The sequence below is a fragment of the Heterocephalus glaber genome, unplaced genomic scaffold (genome assembly GCF_053883595.1).
Source record: "Heterocephalus glaber isolate CG9 unplaced genomic scaffold, H.glaber_assembly_v1.0 deba00000470, whole genome shotgun sequence".
NCBI classification, from domain to species: Eukaryota; Metazoa; Chordata; class Mammalia; order Rodentia; family Bathyergidae; genus Heterocephalus; species Heterocephalus glaber.
In genome coordinates this window covers 7,069,204-7,076,596 of record NW_028258145.1, presented here as the reverse complement: position 1 = coordinate 7,076,596, position 7,393 = coordinate 7,069,204, and positions in this window count along the sequence as shown.

The window sequence follows — 7,393 nt, the reverse complement described above, 5'->3', positions numbered from 1 at the left end:
GAGTTTCATTAGGACAAAGATATCCACACAAGGTGCTTGAGGGACTGGAAGCTCTGATTGGCTGCAGCAGCCATTACCATGTAAAGTACTCTTCAGGTCACAGTGGCTGTTTCTTCAACAGCAGCTGTCTTAGTTACTTTTCTGTCAGTGGAACACAATACCGAACACCCAAAACTAAAATGGGAGGAGGTTTATTTTGGCTCACAGTTTTAGAGGTTGCAGTCCACATTGGGCTGGTTCCAAGTCAAGGCAGCATGGCAGAGGGCCTGGCAGAAAAGAGCTGCTCACAGCATAGCAGGAAGCAGAGAGAATGAAGGGAGGAAATGGGAAGGGAGATAAGCCTTTCCAGATCACCTCTGATCCATCTCTTCTAACCAGGTCCCACCTAGTGTACATTTAGCTACAATACCCCCATTACCCAATTGTCTTTCAAAAGCACCACCTTTGTGCGCATGAGGCTTTGGGGAGACATCCAGATTATAACAGCAGCTAAGAAAAGAAACCTAGTCTTCAAGATAAAACAGGTTATTTTCCCCAGGGAAGTACCTGGTGCAATCATTTGTGACCTGAGCCTTTTCTTCACATGGCCTCTTGGCTCAATTTTAAATGAGTATGACAAGAATTTTATTTGTGTGCTCAGTTTTCCACCCTATGTAGCTTAATAATTTACACATGGTAAAATATATCAGTTTATGCATCAAATAGTACATATTGAAAAAAAAAACAGACACCAATTGCCTATTATTGCCTATATTGCTTCAAACTATTTTAAACTTTCTGGTCAATCTTTACATAAAGTACTCACAGATATTTTTCTTCAACATGGTTTTGAAAATACCACTGTTACTATTTTTAGTGACAAATATTGAAATATTTGCAGATAAATTGATGTGCTACCTGGGAATTTGCATCAAAATAATGTGTGGCTAGTGTGGGTGTAGTTGCAACTAAAATTGGCCAGGAGTTAAAAATCTGCAACTGGTGATTGAGTATGAACATTATAAGCATCCTGTTGTTTTTGTACCCAATAAAATTTAGAAATTTATTGGAAAGTTCTTATTGTTAAGTCAGCAACCACACAAGCATCATCACCAGTAACCAATCATAGAGAAAAGTTAAATCCATGGAATCTATGCAGGATAGAGTTTGGAGCTCCTGTGACCAGGAGAGGAAAGCACACAGGTACATGAACTGCTGTGACTTGTCACCAGCTCTGCCTGCACAGACACACACACAGGTTCCCCAGCCAGTCATGATGGTTCCATGAAGTGTTCTTACATGTTGTCTTGTCAAAGAGCTTATGTTGTGTTTTGTCTTGAAAGGTGTCAAAGATGACCAGTACAATACAGATTGAGTTTTGTAAATGCTCTCAACAGTAAAACTGTCCTCTCTAATTAGGAAGGGTGGGGACCAGTGTATATCTGCCTTCCCCCTTTATTCCAGGGCAAGGAGTACACCCAGAAACGTCATTTGAGAAAGAGCTCAGGGTCCTGTGAACTGCTTACACAAAGAAGACATTGTCATGCCTTAGTTTCCTTAGTTTCTCTCTCTCTCTCTCTCTCTCTCTCTCTCTCTCTCTCTCTCTCTCTCTCTCTCTCTCTCTCTCTTTCTCTCTCACACATACACTTCCTAGAGAAATAAGGGTAGCTATTTTTTATTATTACTGCTAGAGTTCAGTAGATGCCTTTTCTGGGATTTTACATGCATTATTTATTTTTTAACATCAGAGGTCATATTATTGTCACCATTTTATAGATAAATAGAATAAATAAAGATCAATAAAAGTTCAAAGGGTTATGGTAACTTGTCTGAAGTACTATAGTTTGCAAATTATAGAGCTGTAATTTATACCAATTCCATCCTGAACCAACCCTGTTTGCAATATGTCTCTTTGCCAGAGAAAGCAGGGCTTTTCTGTAGCGGAAGTGTTTCCCATGGATTTTAGCAAATATGGGATCCATATTCACAATATTATGGTACAAAAAATGCTTACTTTCTCCAATTTCTAGATAACTTTCAATATCTTCTAACCACTGCCATTTTAAGTTTTCATTGTCTTTGAATTATTTTGTTGTCTTTCAGTTAATCACAATTGTGTAAACTGTAGAAAACTGACAGCATTGCAAATAATTCTTATCCATAGATTTGCAAACAGATTCTGTCCCTAGAGAGACAATTGTTTTCCCTTCCCATCATACAAAAAGCTTGTTATTTTCTATAAGTTCATCTTAATATTCCCAACTTCCTGCAAATGTATGATATTTTGAATTTTTCTTCACACTAGTTAAAACATCTTATTAGTTTCCTTATTCATTAATGAGTTGCATATGATCTTCTGACAAGTGTTCATTTTATAGTTGAGAATCATGATTTTATTTCATAATTTTTCATGTGATCCAGCCAGACTGATTCTATGGCCCACACTTGGCAAGATTCTTTCCTTGACCAAATGATATTCAGGCTCCTGAACTTTGTACTTGCTACCAAAACCTGTTTTAGCAGAGAACGCTGCTAAGTGAGTTTAGCAAGAACTCCCTGATATCCAGTCACCTCTGATAGGTAACCTTTCACACCCTCCCCTCCTCCCAGCTGGGGAGGTCCGGTCAAGATATCTTCATCAGGAATCTCGTTAGGTCGGGTTAGCAGAATCCCCTTCACATATGAAGTTGCCTCCTGGTAATTTCCCTGCCCCTGACCTCATCGCTGTACCTTGGCTGTCCATTCCTGCCAGCCTTTGCTATATTCCAGGCTGAAGCTAGCCCCACTCTCCCCACCTCAGCATCCTTGTGCAGCAGGCTCTGGGCCTATCATGATGGTCCTGCATAAGGTATTCTTTGTCCTGCTTTGACAGCTGCCACTGACTGACTTTCTTCTTTAACATACTTTCAATCACAAAACTATCTAAAACCCTCACCATAGCAATAATTCGGGTTTATTACACACTGAACTTTATGCCAAGTGTAGTGATAATAGCTTGTAAGGGTTGAAAATTTGCCTAAGTAAGATATTACAAAGTCATAGAACAGGATTCAAGTTCAAGTCCACTTAACTCTTCTTATATGCCAGGTCTTAGACATGTGTATTTCCTCCTGAGGTTCTTTCCTAGCCATAAAAAGAGCTCTATACTTAAGAATTTACTAAACTCTTGACCCCATTCAAATCTCACAGCCACTTCATGAGGTGGGTGGAGTAGATGTCATTATCCCCAGTTGAGTGATGTAGACTTGATTGGAGAGGTCAGTGCACTGTGTCAATATCACACAAGTGCTGGGAGACAGAGCCAGGGCTCCACCCACACCTTCTGAGTTCTTTCTGTTGCTGAGCTGGAGAGGTGCTGGAGGGTCACCCCATGGGTGGCCAGAGCCTGGGGGAAAGCTGTCTTTCTCAAGGGGAGCCACTCTCACAGTCACCTGGGGAACTCAGGAGCTTTCAAGAGCTGAGGCTGTGGTGCTCAGCCAAAACTTAACCACTGCGCTAAGATATTTAGGTTCTGGGACTTGCTAGGATGTGTTCATGAGGCCCATTTTCCCAGGGATTTCTTTATGAAAGGCATTCCCTGAATCTACAGTCTTAAAGAGAACATCAGGCAGTACACTAGGACTTGCAGATAACTTTTCAAATGTAAAATTATCTTCTGATGCATGAGAGTTTCCTGAGCTGACCCTAAACACCAGGAAGGTTAGCTTTGTGACACTCACAATAATACCTTTTCTCCTCTAACAAATCCATCCTAACTCTCTGAGTCATTGCAAAACTAAGCCTCTTCTACAGTTATCCCCCATCATCTTTTCTGTTCATTCTTCCTGGAAGAATTCAATTACCTGCAGTTTACCATAGGTATAGTTTCCTTTTCAATTCCTCCTTGAAGTATTTGCCCAAATATTTCGCTAGAGAGCTGTCTGAAACCCCACATGTTGTGTAGTGAAACCGTAAAATACCAGTGGTATTGTTTTCATTCAGAACTTGGATCTCAGCTTTGGGGGTGTGGGTGGGGTACAACAAGCATTGTTTGCCAAACCCCATGTTCTTAAGACTGCACTGCCTGGCTCTGTGGCTCTGGGTGACTCTCCCACGGGCGGGTCCCTGGGCGAGGACCTGTCCTTTGTCCCCTCCTTATAGAAATATTCCCTTTCTACGGAAGAGCGTATTTATTCTCCTTTTTTTCTTTCTGAATGCCATTTAACTTCTACATGTAGGACTCCATTGACATCGCTGTCCCTCTGCTCTCTGTGCACACAATCCCTTTAGAGATGGCCCAGTTAGATAATGGCCAGGCTTCTTTCCGATCTAGGGCCAGGACAAGCACAAATTCAAAACAAGCAAAGCCTTCATCAGTGACACAAAACCCTAGTGAAACCAGAAGCAGTTTCACTTGGTCTCAGCTCCCCAGAAAAATTCCTATAAGCAAACAAAATAAATGAAAGGGTCCAGGGCCATGGTGGGAAGTCCTTATTTTAAGTTTCTAACTGACTCAATCTCTGGTATTTCTGATGATGTCAAGACAAAATCCAATGGGAATAAAAATATTGGAGGGTTTAAAAGTCTTAAAGGATAACTCATATTCTCACTTCTCTGTACTTAGTCAAAGGTCAAACCTCAGCGCATGTCCTACCCACGTCCCGAGTCACACGGAACATGCTGAATCAGCCCGCTGCAGACAGGCAGGTATGCGGATGCCCTACTAAGGTCCTGAGTCGTGGGGAACACGCTGAATCAGCCCAAGCCCCGGCAACAATCCACTGGACCCCCCCACCCTGCTCCTCTGTACAGCCACCTGTTTTCACACTACAAAGACGCAGAGGACACCAGACCACCAGACCATGGTACTGAGTCCTGCTGCTCCTGGCCCAGAGGTAGGGGCTTCTGAGCTGCCATCCCACCACTCCTGGACCAGAGGAAGGGGCTTCCCAACCACCATCCCTCCCACTGCTCCCAGCCCACAGGAAAGGGCTTGTGGGCCACCATCCCTACTGCTGCCCCCAGCCCCTGTCCCACCTCTCCCAGCTCAGAGGAGGTAATCCATGCAGGTGCCAACAGCCCCCCCCCAGTCGAAATGAGAAAACACATAAATAAGTCTCAAAACCAGACTTCCAGATCACCTACAGCAACCCCAAAGGGAAATGAGGTGGAACACTCTGATACTCAACCACCTGGACCCACAGAACTGGCAACAAAAGGGGATCTGGAAAAAATGAAATCAGAAATAATTTCTCGGATAACAGGAGAAATTGTGCCCCTAGTGCAAGACATGATTAATAAATCTAGAGAGGAGCTGAGGAACATGATGGAATCCCAACACAGGAAACAAATGAAATCCATAAAACAGATGCAAATAGATTTCCAAGAGATGAAAAACTCCGTTGAAAGTCTACACAGCAGAATGAGCCAATGTGAGGACAGAATTTCAGATATAGAAGATCAGATTGCAATTAGTGACCAGGAAAAGAAAAATTGCTTCAAAATTATAAGGGAACATGAGAAATCAATCCAGCAGCTGCTAGATGATGCAAAGAAGAATAACATAAGACTGATTGGGCTCAATGAAGAAACAGGAGAGAGTGGAGATGACATAAAAAATCTCTTCACAGAAATAATGGCAGAAAACTTCCCAAGCAGGGGAAAAGAGCTTGACATACAGATAAGTGAGGCATATAGGACTCCAAATAGCCTTGATCAAAAAAAATCTACACATAGGCATATAATTGTGAAGATTCCAGAAACTCAACCGAAGAACCAAGTTCTACAAGCAGTTAGAGAAAAGAAACAAATCACATACAAAGGAAAGCCCTCAGAATCACAGCAGACTTCTCAACACAAACCATCAAGGCAAGAAGAGCTTGGAGTGACATATTCCAAGCCCTAAAAGAAAACAGCCTCCAACCCAGATTGATGTACCCTGCAAAACTATCTTTCAAAATGGTTGGAGAAATAAGATACTTTCATGACAAAGAGCACCTTAGGAACTTCGTGAATACCAAACCAGCACTCCAAAGAATTTTGCACAATATCCTCGAAACAAACATTGAGGATCACAACCCCAGGAAGCAAAGCAGAATGAATCCATCTGGAATGACAAGAAATTAAATGTAAACGGGGAGAACCCAACAAAAAGAAAAAGTCATGGCAATGACAAGTCAATACCTTTCAGTTATAACCATCAATGTTAATGGTATCAATTCACCAATCAAAAGAAATAGACTGGCAGAATGGGTCAAGAAGCAAAATCCAACAATATGCTGCAAAAAAGAAACACACTTAATTCAAAAGGAAATTCATAGGCTGAAAGTTAAAGGGTGGAAAACAATACTGCATGTGACAGGAACCTGAATAAAAGCAGGAGTAGCTATCCTCTTTGCAGGTCAAGTAGATTTCAAACCAATACTAATTAAGAGAGACAAAGAAGGACACTACATCCTTGTAAAGGGAACAATCCAAGAGGAAGAGATGACAATCATAAATATCTATGCACCAAACACTAGTGTGCCCAACTATATAAAACAAATATTAACAGACATGAAAAGTCATATATGCACTAATACAATTGTAGTGAGGGACCTCAACACCCCATTGTCACAAATAGATAGATCAACTAGACAAAAAATAAGTAATGAAATACTAGAACTCAATCAAACTCTTGAACAAATGAACTTAACAGATGTTTACAGAGTCTTCCACCCCACAAAATCAGAATACACATTCTTCTCAGCTGCACATGGGTCATTCTCCAAAATAGACCACATACTCACACATAGAATATGTTTAAGTAAGTGCAAAGGAATTGAAGTTATCCTCTGTATATTATCAGACCATAGTGCAATGAAATTGGAGATCCATAGCAAAAGAAACTCAAAAAATTTCATAAACACATGGAAATTGAACAACACACTTCTGAATAACCAATGGGTCACAGAGGAAATTAAAGAAGAAATCAGGCAGTTCCTTCACTTAAATGACAATGACAATACAACATATCAGAATCTATGGGACACAATGAAAGCAGTCTTACAAGGGAAATTCATAGCAGTGAATATGCATATTAGGAAAACAGAACGAGCCCAATTAAACAACCTGGTGCTGAACCTCAAGCTTCTAGAAAAAGAAGAACAGGGCAACCCCAGAGCTCATACAAGGGAGGAAATTATAAAGATCAGAGGAGAAATCAATGCAATGGAGACTAAGAGAACAATACAAAAAATCAATGAAGCCAAGAGTTGGTTCTTTGAAAGAATCAACAAAATTGACAAACCTTTAGCCAACCTTGTCAGAAAAAGGAAAGAAAAGGCCCAGATCCATGCAATTAGGAATGAAAAGGGTGAAATTACAACAGACCCAGCAGAAATCCAGAGGATCATCAATACCTACTTCCAGAACCTATATGCCAATTAGATGGACA